Genomic DNA, 20,281 nt, shown 5'->3' on the forward strand with positions numbered 1-20,281 from the left:
TTCAAAGAGGTCAAAGAACACATGAAAACAATCAAAGAAGAAATCAAAGAGGAAATCAAAGAGGAAATCAAAGGAATCAAAGAAGAGGCAGGACACCAATTTAATGAAATAAAGAAGGCAATACAAGACATAAATAGAGAAATAGAAATAATAAAGAAAAACCAGTCAGAATTACTAGCAATGAAGAACACAGTTAATGAAATAAAAAACTCTGTAGAAAATCTCACCAGTAGGATGGATGAGGGAGAGGACAGAATATCTAAGCTAGAAGATCAGGTGGCAGACCTAATGCAGTCCAACAAAGAGAAAGACAAACTTATAGAAAAGTATGAGTGGGAATTTCAAGATATTCGGGACACTATGAAAAGATCCAATATAAGAATTCAGGGCATAGTAGAAGGAGAAGAATTCCACTCCAGAGGCATAGTAGGCATCTTCAACAAAATCATAGAGGAAAATTTTCCCCAAATTGGGAAAGAGGTGCCAATACAGATACAGGAAGCCTTTAGAACCCCAGCCAGACAAAACCCAGAAAGAAACTCTCCTCGCCACATTATACTCAAACTTCCAAACACACAAACCAAAGAAAAAATATTGAAAGCAGTTAGAGAGAAAAATCAAGTTACCTACAAAAGCAAGCCCATCAGGATTACAGCAGATTATTCAACACAAACTTTTAAATCCAGAAGGGCCTGGAGTGATATATTCCAAGTTCTGAAAGAGAACAACTGTCAACCAAGGTTACTTTATCCTGCAAAGTTATGCATCCAAATAGATGGAGAAATAAAGACATTCCATGACAAAAGCAGGTTAAAGGAATATCTGAAGACAAAACCAGCTCTACAGAAAATACTTGATAGAATCCTCCATGCTGAACAAAAGGAAAAGCACACATATAAGGAACCTAGAAAAAACCAGCCATACTCAAATACCAGTTAACAGAAGAGAGCACAGGTAGAACAAGTAACACACACACACACACACACACACACAAATGGCAAACATAAATACACACCTTTCAATAATATCTCTTAATATCAATGGTCTCAATGCCCCAACGAAAAGACATAGATTTGCAGACTGGGTTAAAAAGCAGGATCCTACAATTTGTTGTCTTCAAGAAACTCACCTTTCTACAAAGGATAGACATTATCTTAGGGTGAAAGGTTGGAAGACGGTGTTTCAAGCAAATGGGCCTAGAAAACAAGCAGGGGTTGCTATCCTAATATCAGACAGGGTGGACTTTAGTCCGAAGTTAGTCAAAAAAGATAAGGAAGGTCACTTTATATTGATTAAGGGCACACTACAACAGGAGGACATTACAATCCTAAACATATATGCACCTAACATGGGGGCTCCCAAATTCGTCAAACAAACACTATTAGAACTAAGGTCACAGATAACACCAAACACAGTGGTGGTGGGTGACTTTAACACCCCACTCTCATCAATTGACAGGTCATCCAGGGAAAGAATAAACAGAGAGGCATCTGGACTAAATGAGGTCATAGAAGGAATGGACCTAACAGATATATACAGGACATTTCATCCAAAGGCTGCAGAATATACATTCTTTTCAGCAGCACATGGAACATTCTCTAAAATAGACCATATATTAGGACACAAAGCAAATCTTAACAAATTCAGGAAAATTGAAATAATTCCTTGCATTCTATCTGACCACAATGGAATTAAACTACAAATCAGTAGCAAGAAAGGCTATAGAGCATACACAAAATCATGGAAACTAAACAATACACTACTAAATGATGAGTGGGTCAATGAAGAAATCAAAAAGGAAATCAAAAAATTTATAGAGTCAAATGATAATGAGAACACAACATACCAAAATCTCTGGGACACAATGAAGGCAGTTCTAAGAGGTAAATTTATAGCCTTAAGTGCCTATATTAAGAAATTAGAAAGGTCGCAAGTAAACGACCTAATGCTTCGCCTTAAAGCCTTGGAAAAAGAAGAACAAGGCAAACCAAAAAGTAGTAGACGGGAAGAAATAATAAAGATTAGGGCAGAAATTAATGAAATAGAAACAAAAAGAACAATCCAAAGAATTAATGAAACAAAGAGTTGGTTCTTTGAAAGGATAAACAAGATTGTAAACCCTTAGCAAATCTGACCAAAAGAAAGAGAGAAGAGACACAAATTAATAAAATCAGAGATGAACAAGGTAACATCACAACAGATTCCAGAGAAATTCAAAAAATTATAGGGACATACTATAAAAGCATATACTCCACAAAGTATGAAAATCTGAAAGAAATGGATGATTTCCTTGATCTATATGACCTACCTAAATTAAATCAAAATGAGATTAATCACTTAAATAGACCTATAACAAACATGGAGATCCGAGCAGTTATCAATAATCTCCCAACTAAAAAAAGCCCATGCCCGGATGGATTCACTGCTGAATTTTACCAGACTTTTAAGGAAGAGCTAACACCATTGCTTCTTAAGCTTTTCCAGGAAATAGAAAAAGAAGGAATCCTACCAAACTCCTTCTATGAGGCCAGCATCACCCTGATACCAAAACCAGGCAAAGATAGAACAAAAAAAGAAAATTACAGACCAATCTCCCTCATGAACATAGATGCAAAAATTCTCAACAAAATATTGGCAAACAGAATACAAGAGTATATCAAAAAGATCATTCACCCTGACCAAGTAGGCTTTATCCCAGAGATGCAGGGATGGTTCAACATACGCAAATCTATAAATGTAATACATTACATAAATGGGTTGAAGGACAAAAATCACATGATCATCTCATTAGATGCAGAGAAAGCATTTGACAAAATCCAACATCCCTTCATGATAAAAGTCCTACAGAGACTGGGAATAGAAGGAACATATCTCAATATAATAAAGGCTATTTATGACAAGCCTACAGCCAACATATTACTAAATGGGGAAAAACTGGAAGCTTTTCCACTAAAATCAGGAACAAGACAAGGGTGTCCACTGTCTCCACTTCTATTTAATATAGTTTTGGAAGTCTTAGCCATAGCAATAAGGCAAGAGACACACATAAAAGGGATACAAATTGGAAAGGAAGAAATCAAGTTATCATTATTTGCAGATGACATGATTCTATACATAAAGGACCCTAGAGACTCTACTAGCAAGCTGTTAGAGCTGATCAAAACCTACAGCAATGTAGCAGGATACAAAATAAATACACAGAAATCAGTAGCCTTCATATATGCTAACAACAAACACACAGAGGATGAAATCAGAGAATCACTCCCATTCAAAATTGCATCAAAAAAAATAAAATACCTTGGAATAAACCTAACTAAGGAAGTAAAGAATCTATACAATGAGAACTTTAAGACACTCAAGCGAGAAATTGCAGAAGACACTAGAAAGTGGAGAAACATCCCTTGTTCCTGGCTTGGAAGAATCAATATCGTGAAAATGGCAATCTTACCTAAAGCAATCTACACATTTAATGCAATCCCTATCAAAATTCCAAAGGCTTTCTTCATGGAAATAGAAAAAACAATCCAAAAATTCATTTGGAATCATAAAAAACCTCGAATATCTAAAATAATACTGAGCAACAAAAAAGAGGCTGGTGGTATCACCATACCTGATTTTACCCTATACTACAGAGCCATAGTAACAAAAACAGCATGGTACTGGCACAAAAACAGACATGTAGATCAGTGGAACAGAATAGAGGACCCAGATGTAAGCCCAAGTAGCTATTGCCACCTGATATTCGATAAAAATGCCAAAAATACTCATTGGAGAAGAGACAGCCTCTTCAGCAAATGGTGTTTTGAAAACTGGATAAATATCTGCAGAAGGATGAAAATAGATTCTTCTCTCTCGCCATGCACAAGAATTAAGTCCAAATGGATTAAAGACCTTAACATCTGACCGGAAACTTTGAAACTGCTAGAGGAAAAAGTAGGGGAAACCCTTCAACATATTGGTCTTGGCAAAGACTTTCTGAATACAACCCCAATTGCTCAGGCAATAAAACCACAGATTAACCACTGGGACCTAATGAAATTACAAAGATTTTGCACCGCAAAGGACACAGTGAAAAAAGCAAAGAGGCAACCTACAGAATGGGAAAAAATCTTCGCCAGCTATATATCTGATAGAGGATTAATATCTAGGATATACAAAGAACTCAAAAAGTTAACTAATAAGGAATCAAACAAGCCAATCAAAAAATGGGCTATGGAGCTAAATAGAGAGTTCTCAAAGGAAGAAATACGAATGGCATATAAGCACCTAAAAAAATGTTCTACGTCACTAGTCATCAGGGAAATGCAGATTAAAACTACTTTGAGATTCCATCTCACTCCTGTCAGATTGGCCACCATCATGAAAACAAATGATCATAAATGTTGGCGGGGATGTGGAAAAAAAGGAACCCTTCTGCACTGCTGGTGGGAATGCAATCTGGTCCAGCCATTGTGGAAAACAGTGTGGAGGTTCCTAAAGCAGCTAGAGATTGATCTACCATATGACCCAGCTATAGCACTCCTAGGCATATATCCAAAGGACTCATCTCATTTCCTTAGAAGTACATGCTCAACCATGTTTATTGCTGCTCAATTTATAATAGCTGGGAAATGGAACCAGCCTAGATGTCCCTCAACAGATGAGTGGATAATGAAGATGTGGTACATTTATACAATGGAGTTCTACTCAGCGGTAAAGAAAAATGAAGTTATGAAATTTGCAGAAAAATGGATGGACCTGGAAAGTATTATACTAAGTCAGGTAACCCAGGCCCAGAAAGCCAAGCGCCACATGTTCGCCCTCATATGGGGATCCTAGCTACAGATGACTGGGCTTCTGTGTGAGAATGAAAATACTTAGTAGCAGAGGCCAGTAAGTTGAAAAGGAGACATAAAGGGTGGAGAAAGGAAGGGAGGAGGATACTTAATAGGTTGATATTGTATATATGTAATTACAATGATTGTAATGGGGAGGTAATATGATTGAGAATGGAATTTCAAACGGGAAAGTGTGGGGGTGGGGAGGGAGGGAATTACCATGGGATATATTTTATAATCATGGAAAATGTTAATAAAAATTTAAAAAAAAAATAAGATTTATCCTGTTTATCTGGTGCTAACTTTCCTCTCCCTTGAAGAGTCTGCTTCTCTTTTTCAGATAGGTGCAGATCCTAAGGAGAGAACCACCCCCATCATACCTCAAAAGGGCCCCAGCTGAAACTAAGGATATTTGGCAAAACAAGCTCTACTTTTTCTTTTTGCCCTAAGTTCAAGTCATATGGGTAATATACTGGTGTTGAAATGAAGCTGGAGGGAGTAGTGTGAAAACCCAGTCAGCATGCTTATAAACTGCAAAAGGCTCTAGCCTTTTCTTCCTTTAGAAAGACAGCACTTCTAAGGACTCAGTGCTGGAGCCATTGATTTAACTATAATAGGAGGTATTTGTGCAGAGAACTCCATCTCTTTGTTCAATTGTCTAAGGTACCCCTCGACAGGTATAAATAATATTGATAGGATGGAGAGATGGCTTAGTGGTTAAGGTGCTTGCCTGCAAAGCCTAAGAATTCATGTTCAAATCTTCAGGTCCCACATAAGTCACAAATACAGTGACACAAGCTCAATGTCACACATGTGCACAGGGGGTGCACAAGTTTGGAGTTTATAGTGGCTGAAGGCCCTGGTGTACACATTCTCTCTTTCTCTTTCTCTCTCTGCCTCCTTCTATCTCTCTCTCAAAAATAAATAATTACATAAAATGAATATTGACAAAGGAGATCACTGGCTTCTGATGAAGAAAGAGAAATTGGTTTCTGAGCAAAATGTAAATACCATCACACATGTCCCCAAATATTGATTCTATCCAATGCCTTGTGCCATGTCCACATAGTAGGGTTCCAGTCTGATAAGAGTTTTGTTTGCTGCATGACCTTGGGTGGGTGACTTCAGTTCTCTGGGTCACAATTCCCTGCGTAAAGTGGAGCTGGTAAAAATATCTATAGTACAGGCACTTTCAACTTATTGTGGGATTATGCCCTGACAAACCCAGCCTAAGTCAAAAAATGCATGGATCTGCTTAACTTAGCGGACCTCCTAGCATGGTAACAGAGTGCGGTTCTTTTCCTTTGTGACAATGGGGCCAACTGGGAGCTTCTGTCCTGCTGCTGCCCAGCAACAAAGGGCACACTGCCAGCCTGGGTGAAGAGCCAAGGTCAAAACCTGAAGTATAGCTTCTACAAAATGTGGTTTTAGCATAAATGTAAAGTTGCAAAACCATAAGCTGAACCGTCCAGAGTTGGGTATGGTCTGGACTTGGGGGTCTCACTGGCCGACTTTGAGGAGGTCATGTGCTTGAATTGGCACAGCGGTATGACCATCAGCGAGTCAGGCATACAGCGCTGCTGCTGTTGTTGTGAGTGAGAAAGTGAGATGGAAGAGGTCACCCCAGCCACCCTGCTCCTGATGATCTGGATCAGACATGGCTTTGATCTTTAGTAGATGCTAGTACTGTGATGAAAGTCTACACTAGGAAGCAACTCAATATATAAGAGAAAGTCTTTGCAAGTGACTTTAGTGAGCATGTAGTTGAATATTTTTCATATTAGATGCAGAAATGGAGGTCCAGAGAGGGGAGGGGCTTGCCTTTGCCTGGGCCCCCCCAGAGTGAGCACCTCTTGGACTTGTCTAGGTCAGAGGCTATGCTGCACTTTCAGAGTCTTTTTTTTTTTTTTTTTGCAGGGCTGTGACCTTGCCACTGGTCTGAAGGTTATGGAATCCACAGACTGCCTTGTCTGCCTTGTGACTGGCCCTTGAGTGTTAGTGAGAGGGTCTAGACGGGGGCTATGCAGAGAGGGTGTCTATAGATGCTTATCCAGTTTTGGCTGTTAGTCTACAAGTTCAGAGGTTGAAAGAAAGCTTTGAGAAACTTTTATGTCAAGTAACTGCAGTTTCATGCTTGCTGAATCTAACATGAAAAATGAGAGCTCATGTAGATTTTTATGATTTATTTCATTTTATAGAAATCTTTTATATATCTCAGAAGTACTAATCATAGTTGATAACAATAATAGGAAAAAGCATTGGGCTGAGGATAAAGACTGGTGGTAAAGCACTGGCCTAGCATGTGTGAGGCCCTGGGTTTGGTCCCCAGCATGGTGCAAACATGCAAGCAAGCAAACAAAGAAACAAAAGTCCCCAAACAAAATCTCAGACTGGTCTTCCACCTGGCTCAGGTCTTAGACGTTCAGCTACTGGTCTTTCCTGCAGAGACTCACATGCAGGCAGCCCAGGGACACTGAGTGGCTTCTAAGCACCCAGATGACCATGCTGCTGGAGTTCTGGGAGCCAGGCCTGGGTTGACATCACCTTGAAACTGCTAACAAGCACACACTCTGACCTACCCTAGGTCCTTCAAGTCAGAAACTTCAGAAACTCTGGGGGTGGAGTGAAGCTTTAAATGCCCAAGGTCATTCTGATGCTTGCTCAGATTTAAGCACTATTGCCCTAGGGACATTTCCTGAGGTTAGGGTCTGTTTCCTCTCCTACTGTTGTTCAACATGGCTCAATCACACTGCTGATTCCTGAGCATCAGGACCTAAAGCATATTCATTCAAGTGCTGAGAATAAGTGCCTGTTGAGTGCTCAGTGCTAAATGTATATTGTCTTCATTAAGTAGTTGTTGCATTTATGATAGTTGTTACCTGCACAGTATTGGACCCATCAACATGATGACATGTTGATGTCATCAAGGATGATGAGGAGGGAAAAAAAAAAAACCCCAAAAAACCAAAAAGAACAAAAAGAAATGGAAATCAAAATAGAAGAGGATCTCATTGAAAAGAAGTGTTTCAGTGGAAGAAGTAGGGAAAAGGGAGGACAAAAAATGTGGTGGGAGGGGATTATGATCAAAATACATCATGTACATGTATGAATATTGTCAATAAAAAGGTTTTAAACAAAGAACTGAAGCACAGAAGCACTTTCTAACTTACCAACCCTTGCCTCTCCTTACTCTTTCCCCAGGCAGGGCACACTTAAGCTTTAGCCAGAAGGAATCTCCTTGCATGAATTACTTTCTCACTGTTGAGAAAAACACCTGACCAGAAGCAGCTTAAAGAAGGAAAGGGTTTTCTTTTTAATTATTTTTTAAAGTTCATTTTAAAATATTTTATTTATTTATTTATTTGAGAGAGAAAAAGAGGCAGATAGAGTGTGAGAGCAAAGGCTTGTCAGGGCCTCAAGCCACTGCAAATAAATTCTAGACACACGAATCACCATGTACATCTGGCTTATGTGGATATTGGGGAATTGAACCTGGGTCCTTAGGCTTTACAGGTAATCACCTTAACCATTGAGCAATTTCTCCAGTCCAAGGGTTTGTTTACCACTTATAGTTTCAAGAGGAAGTTTCATCAAAGAGGGGGAAAAGCATGACAGGAGTAGGAAGCCAGAGTCACATCATTGCACCAGCAGGGAGGAAGTAGAGAGTAATGAATACTCAGCCAGCTTTCTCATTTTCATACAGTGCTGCCACAGTTAGGGTGTGTCCTTCTACCTAGAAAATCCTCGACAGACATGACCAGAGATTTGTTTTCATGGTAGTTCTAAAGCCTAGCATGTTGACAAGCAGAGATTAACCATCTCACTTCTCTTGAGGTACTTATTGATGACAGTCTCTCTCTTCCTTCTTGTTGCTTACTGATGAGGAATTCAGCATTGCTCCCCCTTTTCTGTAAACCCATTCACTGCTCATCCATTCATGATATTCAATAATTTGTTAAACCAAAAGTTTTCAAGTTCTCTCTGCATGTGTGGTTGGGCTGGGGGCCCAGGGCTGAGGGGAAGATGCAGATGGATGAGGATAGGCCTGTGTTCACGAGGGGCTGCTAGCACCTTCCCCACCCCACTATGGTCCTGTTCCCAGTGGTAAAGAGTAAGTCAAGTCTGTTCTTTCCTCTACAATGACTGAAGTTTGGGCTAAATGAGCCTTTAGTTCTCTTCAGCCATAATGACCTAGGCTTCCAAAGGAAGGCTGGGGACTGAGGCAAGGGTATATTGGGGGGTGTCCTTAATTGTTATTCAATGAGAATTAATGATGAATGAGTAGAAAAATGAACAGATGGTGAGGCAGTTTGAATGTGTGTCTCCCATAGACTTGGATTCATTAAAGCATGTACCTTGGATCTCCAGCTGCCTGGATGGAGTAGGTGTCACTGGGGATGGATCCTGGGGTTCCAGCCCAGAGGTATGTTTGGGGGTGTATTCTAGCCCAAAGGTCTGTAGAGCTATGCAAGCTCTGGTGGGAAGTCCTGCTTTCTGAGGACTTTTTTGTACTTGTTGCTTTTTGGTGTTTGTTGGCCAATTGTGGGTTTTCTCTATGCTTGGATCTATGTAAGCAAGAAGTTTCCTCTGCATTGATGGAACTTATGCATGGATCTGTGAGCTGAAATAAATCCTCGCCTCCCATAAACTGTGCCTGGTTTAGATGTTCATTCCAGCAATGTGATGTTGACTACTACAGATGCCATGAAGGATATAGAATGAACAGATGAGCCAACAAAAGGCCATTAGGTTGGATTTGCAGCTCTGGGGCAGAAGAAGTAAGATAGGGGTGTGTGTGCCCACCTTGTGCATCTGGCTTGTGTAGGTCCTGGGGAATTGAATCTGGGTCCTTTTGCTTTGCAGGCAAGCATTTTAATCACTAAGCCATTCTCTCAGCCCTAAAACTTATTTTTAATATTAATTAATTATTTTATTTATTCATTTTAGAGAGACCATATGGGTGTGCCAGGGTCTCCTGTCACTGCAAACAAATTCCAGATGCATGTGTCACCTTGTGCAAATGGCTTAACATGGGTACTGAGAAATTGAACCTTGGCTGTCAGGCTTTGCAAGCAAGTGCCTTTTTAACTACTGAGCCATCTTTCTAGCCCCCTAAAATTTATTTTTAATAGGGCTTTCCACTTAAGCAAGAGAACCTGAGAAGTTCTGAGACTGTTCAAATTTGATTTCTCCAGAACTCATGTAAAAAGCTGGGTATGGTGACACGTGTCCAAAACCCCAGTCAATGGGAAGGGAAAGCAGAGACCAGAGTATAGCTGGGACTTTATGACCGAACAATGGTAGCTTCGGATTGAGGGGGAGACCCCCATCTCAAGTAATTACATGGTTAAGTGATAGAGAAGGACACCTGATGCTTTCCTCCGGCCACCACATGCATATATACACACACATATGTTTATGCAACACATAACACACCACGCTACACTTGCTGTACCCACATGTCTGTGCACACACAAAAACCATTTTAATAACACAAGAAATATATACATAGATTCTCATTACTAAGAAACTAAATAAGAAAAATAGACATCTTTGGTCCTTCACACACCACTCACTCCTTAAGGACAATTTTTATCCATTTCTTGAGGTTCTTTTTCACACTTTGAATTTCACATTCACATTTGAATTTTTGTATTTCCATTTTTGTAAAGCTGTTTACATAAATATACTGTATTATGTTCTCTTCCTTTAACAGCTCACCTTAGAGACCTTAAAGTGCCAGCATTTTGGTTCTGTATCATTACAGAATCTCATCTGTGTGTAGCATCTATGTTATGGCATAGCACAGCATAAAATGTCACTTGTGATGTCACCTCCCTTGAATGTCAGGGCAGTAATCTATTATTTATGAGACAGCATCTCACTTAACAGCCTGCCCTGTCTCTAGGCTGGTCTCAAACTTGCAATCTGCTACCTCAGCAACCATTCTAGGTTGTCCTGCTCTTCCTGACCGAGCTGTGGTGTGCTTCCTGAGCCTCGTCATCATAGACATGCTGCAGAGAGTGTTTTTGCACATGCCTCTTTGTGTACCATTTGTAAGTATTTCTTTAGGCTATAAACCAAGCAATAGGAGTTTAGAACTGGAGTAAACACAAAACTTGTGTTTTCATAGATCCTACTACTTTGCCTTTCAAATTGCTTGCTTCCTGGATTCTGATACCCCCAACATAGCCTACATTTGTCTACAGCACTTACTACCCATTTTCATTTCTCTAGTCTATCAGCAGGAAGGTGAGCCTTATTCTTGCTCTGAATTTCATTTCTTTGGTTACTCATGAGACTGACCACATTTTCACAGGTTTTATTGGCCATTTGATGAGTTAGGTGCTTGGTAAAGGTGCTGATAAGGGAGAAGCAGAGTAACTTGGCTCTGGGAAGATTTTTTCTATGAGGTTCCAGCTCTGAGCTAGTTCAGCATGCTGCTCCTGGGACTCAGTCAGGGAGTGCATAAGAGGGGCATTTATGACATAAGGAATGATAGAGTCGAACAGCTAATTAAACAGAGCCAATGCTGGGCCTCTCACTTTATAGAGTCTCACCATAGCTGTATATCTGCCCCTCACTATCAGAACCATGCAATCTGAAGTGAACTCAGGAGCCCAATAGGTGTGTGTAGTGAGGATTATAGCTCTTTTGGCTACAATATTTTTTCAGTTATCTATTACTGTATAACATATTATCTCCAAACATGATGGTGAAACCCATAACCACTTCTACTCCCTGTGTTTCTGCAGTTTGAGGAGGAGTCAATGCAGACAGCTGGGCTGGCAATGGGCAGCTCCATAAGAGTCTTCCAGGGTTGAAACATTCCCATGTCTGAAATGTGAGTTAGGAGTGCTTGGACTTAGATTAACATCTCTCTAGTGGCTTCTCCATGTGACACAGCTCCAACCTCTTCACAGCATGAAGGTTCAGGAAAGTGATTCATTTTCGATGTAGCTGGTTCCCTTTAAGCCATAAAGTTTTCCTAATACATGGACCTAGATGTCCCAGAGGGCCCTGATGCCTCACAGAGAGGGGAACTAGACTGGAGAACTAGACTTCACCTCTTAGCAAGAGAAGTGGGGACCTTATGCAAAAGGCTGAAACCATGGTCTGCTAGGCAATGGAACTCCTACCATATCTGGTAGTGAAACAGAGAATTTACTATAAGAACATAGAGTATCTCAGAGAAATTCAGGCTAGTCAATGCAGCCAAAGAAAGTTCTGAAATGAGAATTGCCTTCAATAACCCAGGTGCATCCCTCCTGCCTCCCTGGGGGACTCTGGTCTTTGTGGGCTTCCTCTTCTCTGCTCAACAGCAGCAACACACAGAGGAATAAAACTGCTTGCCTCACAACTGGGTAATGAAAGAGGGAAAGAAAGACACTGGAGCCCCACAATCTCAGTCAAGGGTACACCCCAATAATCTGAAGATCTATCTCCTCCTCAGCCCCACCTCTTAAAGGCTCCACTGCCTCCCATTGATGCTCTCTGCTTCTCCATGGACTCAGCGGGTCACCCCATACCAGCTCCCTCAACCTCCAGTTCTCAAATAACCTATACCCATTTCAGACCCAGATTGTCTCAGCCTGAATCAGTTGTTCTCCCAGTGAACGAAAGGAGGCCAGAGACATTGAAGGTGTTGTTCCACTAAGTGCTAAGTGTCCCATCTGACTCCAAAACCAAATTTCCTGTCTGTCTGAGCATTCATGTGTCCTGCACATCTGCCTTATGTGCTGGCCAGCCCAAATCCAAGAAGACCTCCTGAGGAATAGCCTTTGTTGTCTGCTGCTCAGAGGGACAGCAGTGCCCTGTGTGCAGAGTAGTGTGCCACCTGGAGGGGGTAATTCATCTACATTAAAAGGCTTCTGCCACACTTGATGACTGTGAGCCTTAGAGCTGAGCTCCAGCTGCAGCCTGGGCTGAGAAGCTATAGTTTTTGAAGCCTGTTATGAACTGGTCAGGCAGAAATGCTTGCTTCTGTGCCTTGTCAGTATGAGCTAATATATCTTGCAGTGGCTTAGAGGAGAAGGCCAGTTACAGGTCTGTGGGGTGTGCTGCTGCCTGGCTGGGATGCTCCTTCCTGGGGCTGCTGTAGCTTTAGGGGACCCTGTATTACTGGACTAGACTCTTCCTCTTCTTGAAAGGGCCTTGGCTGATGTCACCCCCAGCCTGGAATGTCATTTGTCTAAGTTACACCTGAGGATAACCCTCTTCCTCCAAGGCTCAGGAGAAGCTGAGTTCCTTCAGAATGCTTGCTTAGGTTTCTTGGGAGGTGCTCTGCCTCTGGTTGGACGTCTGTCTCCTTCCAGCTGCTATCCCTGGGATTTTGGACCCAGACAACAAGTTAGATCCCATAGTGCATCATCTATGCATGCCACAGCTCTTTGTCAAGGGCTTTCTCTGCTCAGATGCCCCCGGCACTGGAACAGAAGCAGTGAAGATGGGTGCCTTCCTGGACCGAGGCTCTGTGGTGGGCGGAAGGCAATAAACAAAATGATTAAGTCAAGTGCATGGTGAGTCACACAGAGGCAGTGGCCATGGGTGAAGAGAAATAGAGACAAGATTAGAGTGTAGGGATGGTGTCGGGTGGTATAATTTTAGAGAGAAGGGAAGACTTCACCAAAAAGGGGGCATTTTGGCATGAACCTGGGGCTGTCCAAGGAGGAGCCTGGCAGGGAGCAGGTCCCAAGGTTCTGGGGCAAGAGCAGGTCCAGCATATTTGAGGCAAAAGCAAAGTGGACAAAGGGGAGAGAAGCAGAAGATGGGCCAGTAAAGAAATGGGACCATGACAGTCATTGTAAGAGCAATGGCTTTTAAATGGATTGAAATATGACTGCTGAGGGAGGGTGTCATTTTATCCTACCATTACTAACAAAGAAAAGTATGTGGTAAGAAACCACTAAATGAAGTTGTTTACACTAATCATTTAGTTATTTTTATCTACCACACACTGTTAAGCATTGTATATAAATAAACTTATGTAAATTATTAACACCTCTCTGCTGGTATTATTGTTATCTCCGTTTACAAATGAGGAAATCCAGACTCTAGGAGGGGTAGTAACTTTTAAAATGTTGCGCAACTAGAAAATCATAAACTAGAACTTTGAATCCAGGCAGCCTGACTCCTGAAGCCATGCTGTAGCCTTATGCTCTCTTGAATTAATCTCCTCAGCTGTTAACACTGTCTATTAAGTTCCACAATGAGATACTATAGGACATGATCTGACTTTCCTCAGAATCTTCTAGGTAAGTGCCATCCATCCATCCATCCACACATCCAACCATCCAATTATCCATCTGTCCATACATCCATTCATCCAACTATCCATCCATTTGTTCACGAATCCATATCCATCCATCCATCCATCCACATATTCAACCATCCAATTATCCATCCATCCATCCACACATCCAATCATCCATCCATCATCAAAATACTTTGATATCCTTCTATCCATCCATCTACCCATGCTTTCTTTCTTCTTCCTCTCCCACCCCTCATGTCTATCCACTTAGCACTCCGTATTCAGAGAGGCTCCCTGTACCCAGACCATTTTGAGCAGGGGTTCTCAGCTGTTTCCTGTGGTCATTTTTTACTCTGTTGACAGTACATCAGAAGCCAGAGAACAGCCTGCTTCATTGCAGCTTTACGCTGCTCATCCCTGCAATGTTGCTGGTCCTTAATGTTTCTACTGAGTCCAGGGCCTTATTCTGGTGTTCATCTGCCCATTCTGAGGTTACTTGATTGTGGAGTACAAGCATGGGTCAGTGAGTTATGTTGCCATTCTGTTTCTCCTGCCTGCAGGCAGGATCTGGGGAGAGGTGGCTTAGCCTGTGGAAAGCCCAGGAGAGAGGACAGCTTTTGTGCTGAACAAAGAGCTCCTGTTCTGCACTTTTCATGGGAACCACAATCCCATTTCCTGCTACCTTCTGTCTATGTGAACCCTGGGTCAGGGCTAGGCTCAGTGCCATAGGGACCAGGCCAGGGGTGAGGAAGAGCTTCACCACCCTCCACTTCCACCCCTTCATGAGAGGTCAACCCAACTCTGGCACCATGTGGGTGGAGATCTGCTTCCCTAGGCCTGAAAGAGGCAGCAACCTGTTTGAGTCCTGCACCCTCACCCCAAGCCAGGTAGGCTCAAGATGGCCAGCTTTGGGGGCAGGAGATGTTTTTGGACAACTAGGGGAAGAAAAAGTGCAAGGATACTCAAGAGAGGCAACAGTGACTGCCTCTGAATATCTGGGACCCCTGTGTGCATGTGTGGTATGTATAGTGTATATGCAGATTGCATGCCATGTGCTTGAGTGCAGTGAACGGAGAAAGATGTTTTATGTCCTCCTCTGTCACTCTTCCATGTTGTTCTTTTGAGATGGAGTCTCCTGTTGAACCTGAAGCCACTCTTTTTCTAGTCACACTGGTTGACAAGTGGGCCCCAGCCATGGTTCTCTCTACTCCCTGCTCTAGACTGGGAGTACATGCATGTGTGGCTGCACCTGATTTTTTACATGGGTGCCATGGATCTAACTCATGCCCCCTCACTTGTGAGGCCCATTCTTACCATCTCTCCAGCCCTCCTTTCTTGCTTTATTTTGTTTTACTGCAGTACCGAGGATTGAACTCTGGGCCTTACACATGCTAGGCAAGTGCTTTGCCACTGAGCTGCAGCCCCAACCTCCTTTCTACCTTTAAAAAAATATTTTATTTACTTTTATTTATGTATTTGACAGAGAAAGAGAGAGAATAGGTATGCCAGGGGCTCCAGTCACTGCAAATGAACTCCAGACACGTGCTCCCTTGTGCATCTGGCTTATGTGGGTCCTGGGGAATCGAACCTGGGTCCTTTGGCTTTGTAGACAAATGCCTTAACTGCTAAGCCATCCCTCCCAGCCCCTTCCTACCTTTTGAACTTTGTAATATGTTCACATGTAACCTACTTAATTTAATATGTTTTTTAAATAATTTCAAATTGAAGAAAATATGCAAGAAAAAACATCCATATGCATCCTCACTCATAGTAATCAACTGTTAGCATTTTGCCACATCTACATTTATCATTTATTCCCTCTGTGTATATCTCACACTGATATATGATGTATGTATCATGCATATTAGATATTAAATTCCTTAGCATATACAAAATAGTTCCTTACGGAAAGATACACACATACATTTTTTTCTTTTCAGACAGGCTATTGCTATATAGCCCAAACTAGCCTTGAATTCAGTCTTCCCGCCTTTGCTTTCTGAGTGCCAGATTACAGCCTGTGCCACTAGGCCTGGCAAAACCATTTTTCACACAATCATGGTACAATGGTTAAAGCCAAGAATTATAACTACAACGCCAACATAGCTATTAGATAATCTGTCTGCCCCATATCCGAATTTTGACAGCTTTCCCCATGGTACCTTCTTAGCTGCTTTTTCCTTGTCTAACATCTGATCCAAGTTTGTGATTGCATTTACTGTTACGTCACTTTGTTCCCTTTTAATTGGTCCTGTTTCCTGACTTTTCCCTGTCTTTTATGATTTTGACACTTTTGCAGAGCCCAGGTGTGGAACATTTGGGAGAACGTTCACTTGTGATTGCATTGAGAAAGGAGTTTTAAAAGAAGCTGAGGATATTAGGAAACGGAGGCAGCCTCCTGTGATAGGCCTTGGGGGCTGCAGATCAAATGTGTCATTGCTGCTCTTATGCACTCATTCACCATTCAGGAGGTCTTTGTGGGCTGGGGTGCAGCTCACTGGTAAGCACTTCGCTAGCATGCATGAGGCGCACGCTTCAATCTCTAGCACAGCAGAAAATAAAAGTATGTCACAAACTTGCTATCAATCATGCACTGAGCGATGACAAAATCCTTGCCCTTGTCAGGTATATTAGGTTGAAAAGAGATGTCCCTTCCTTCCCTGGAACCTCAGAAGGTGACCTTATTTGGAAATGGAGCCTTTGTGATGTAAAGAAAGGGACAGATACTCTTGCATCACTGAGGGGCCTAAATCCAATAATGAGCATCCTTGTAACAGACAGAATGTAAGTCACTGAAGAGAGGAAGCCACACAGAGGTGGCAAAGGCTGGAATTAGATGGTGGCAGTAGTAGTTAAGGATGCAGCATCTCTAAATATTCTGAAAGTGGTTATTTCCAGCTAAAATCACTTGAAGTTCTGGCTTTTGGAAAGGGCCACTGAACTGTATTTCCCCACACATAGCCAGCCATGAGATTCTTCAAAAGGGACGTCCTTCACATACCACTGCCATAAAGCAGCCTTGATCACCACTGCAGTGAGCCTGCTTTTCCACCCACTGGCTCCTACACCCTCCACCGTATGTCTGAGAACCAGCCCTAGAATCTACTAAGAGCAAGCGTCCATCTGCCTTGCTATTCCTTCCATACTTCTTGTTTTCTGTCTAGGACACATCCTAGTGTTATGTGTCAGTCATCTTTGCAGACTTCACTTTCCACTGAAGATCCCCATGTATGTGTCAAATTAATAAAACCTTTATATTTTCACTGGTTAAGCTCTTTTACTAACTTGATGGCTAGGTCCAGCCAAAGAGCCTGTGGTGGTTTGATTCAGGTGTCCCCCATAAATTTAGGTGTTCTGAATGCTAGGTTCCCAGCTGATGGAGATTTGGAAATTAACGCCTTGTGGAGGCAATGTACTGTTGCAGTTGGGCTTATGGGTATTATATCCATTGTTCCCTTGCCAGTGTTTGGCACACCCTTCTGTTGCTGTTGTCCACCCCATGTTGGCCAGAAGGTTATGTTCACCTTCTGCTCATGCCATTGTTTTCCCTGCCATCATGGAATTTCCCCTCAAGTCTGTAAGCCAAATTAACCCTTTTTCCCACAAGCTGTTCTCAGTCAGGTGATTTATGCCAGCCATGCAAATCTAATTGTAATTGTAAAGTTGATACCAGAGGAGTGGCATTGCTGCTAGATACCTGACTGTGTGGCTTTGGCCTTTTGAAGCTGATTTTCAAGAGGAATGTCAAAGGATTTGAAATCTTGGCCTAAGAAATACCTTGCAATGCTGTAAATACAGCTTGATGGACTATTCTGGTCAGAGTTGAAAGACTTGAATGCAGTAAGAACTATGCACTGTGAGGTTTGGCTTATGAGGGTGAGAAAGAGCTTTGTCTGGACTGGGCTAGAAGCAGTTTGTGTGAGAGGCTTGCTGTTATGCCTGTGTCCTGAGAATTTGTGCAGGGTTGCGTTGCGTAGAAATGGACTGGTGTGAGCAGAGTGATTTGGCACAGAAAAAATGAAATCTCTGGGTGAAACTGCTGCAATTAAGAGATTACAATCATTGAGATTGGGCCAGCTGACCTGCATTGGAGCAACAGGAAGAATGCACTCTTTTGAAGGGGCTGAATGCTGAAGGAGTGTCCTATTCTTCAGTCTGCTTTATTCTCCCCTGGATTAATAAATTGGCAGCCTACCTGGTATTGTGGAGTATTAGAAATGCAGAAAAGATAGGGTCATTGAATTTTCAACACAGTTTTGGAAATGGCCATGGGCAGTGTATAGCAGGTTTGTTGGATGTCTACATGGATACCCAATGCAACTATGAGGATGGACCATGGGTTGCAGTGGAGACCCAGTAGAGATGCTGAGATCATGAGATGTCTGCTAAGAACAGTTGCTAGCCCCAGATGAAGCTTTCCAGGACTGTGAGTAGCCTAGCTGGAGGGGTAGAATTGGAATTTCAGAGATTTATTGCTGGTTAGAATTATTAGACTTGGAGACTTTTCACTGGTTAGAGTTGTTGGACTTATAGCTACTGAGTTTGATGTTTGCCCTGTTTAAATCTTGTATTGGTTGAATATTTCTTTGCTATACCCAGTGACATATTTTGCAGTGTGAGTGTTTATTCTATGCCATTATGGGTTCTTTGGGGTTTGGGGGGGGGGTATTATGTCTCAGTTAAAAGACCTTTGACTATGAGGATGCTTGAACATCATGGGATTGATTAAAAAAAAATCTATGGGGACTTTTAAAGTTGGACTGAATGCATTGTATTTTATAGTATGAATGGTTATCAGTTTATTGGGGCCAGGGGTGGAGTATGGTTTGATTCAGGTGTCCTCCATAAACTTAGGTGTTCTGAATGCTAGGTTCCCAGCTGATGGAGATTTTGGAATTAATGTCTTGTAGAGGCAGTGTATTGTTTGAGGTGGGCTTATGGGTATTATGGCCAGTTTTCCTTTGCCAGTGTTTGGCACATTTCCTGCTGTTGTTGTCCATCTGATATTGGCCCCCAGTGTATTCAGTGTTTTGTTAGTTAGTAGTTTGGATTTGCAGCCACCTGGCTAGAGAAGGTGGGGTGGTGGGTTTGAAATTCCAATCTAAAGATACGCAAAGTGTGCTGAGCTGGAGTTCCTGAAGTGTGCTGTGCTGGGTAGCTTTTGGGCACGTGCTTCTCTCTCTGTGTTTGGTCCTGTGACAGCAGACCAGCTTCTTCTGCCATTGTGGAACTTCCCCTGGACCTGTAAGCTTCTACAAATATCCCTTCCTCCATAACTGTGCCTGGTTTGGAAGTTCATCTCAGCAAACCTGAAACTGTCTGCTACAGATAGATAGATAGATAGATAGATAGATAGATAGATAGATAGATAATAGATAGATAGATAGATAGATAGATAGATAGATAGATAGATAGATAGATAGATATATAGTAGATAGAGAGCTCTGATACTTTCCTCTCTTTAGATCTCTGCCACAACACTGTGGGGCACCATAATTTTTCAGCCTCAATGCAACTTATTCTGTCCTTACTACCTAGAGAGCCTGCAAACAAGACAGGGACCCCCTTGACCTTCTAGACCCCAAGAGATCCCTTGACTCCTTTTAGACATGAAAAGGCTGAAGGAAGTTATTGTTATTCCTGAGCTTGGAGCAGAATTGCCCTGCAATCCATGGCTTCTCATAGGCTCTTCTGTTGGCTTCACCTAAGAAAAATGGCTCGCACAGGCAATGCGAAACTTCACATGGTTTCTCAGCTGCCTAGAAGCAGCAATCGGCCTGCTGTCTACAGCTGTTTTTAGGTTGCACAACGCAGTTCTGCCTTGAATTTACATAGCCATTCATTCTTTTCTTTCTGAAGCCCTGTACCATTCATCATTCAATGTCAGTACCTTTTGCTGCAGCATAGTTCTACAAAAGATATATTTCCATTTCCCAGATGGTAAACTGAGGCCAGAAAGGCTTGAGAGGATAGGTAGTATCCTCCCCCATTGAGCTCCTGTAAGCAATGGATGGATGGGAGGAGGGGGCTAATTCACAACTAATTCCCTTTGCCTCAACTGCATGGGCAGCATGGGAGCTGGGCTTCAAGCAGGAGCAGAGAACCTCGGTGGCTAAGGAGGCCACGCAAGGCAGTGTGACTGCAGCCTCCACAGAGAGAGTCTAGCGGCGCCCCAGCCCATAGCTTGAGTCATGCAAATTGCTAGATTTGG

The 20,281-nt window shown here is 42.2% G+C and overlaps 1 protein-coding gene and 1 pseudogene across 1 annotated transcript in view; both read right to left on the reverse strand.

Annotated features, from left to right (window-relative positions):
• The window catches only part of Inmt (indolethylamine N-methyltransferase), a 94,271-nt gene that overhangs the window by 17,251 nt on the left and 56,739 nt on the right, over positions 1 to 20,281 (reverse strand).
• LOC123455461 lies at positions 5,272 to 5,360 on the reverse strand (annotated as a pseudogene).

This window comes from Jaculus jaculus, chromosome 16 (assembly GCF_020740685.1).
Source record: "Jaculus jaculus isolate mJacJac1 chromosome 16, mJacJac1.mat.Y.cur, whole genome shotgun sequence".
NCBI classification, from domain to species: Eukaryota; Metazoa; Chordata; class Mammalia; order Rodentia; family Dipodidae; genus Jaculus; species Jaculus jaculus.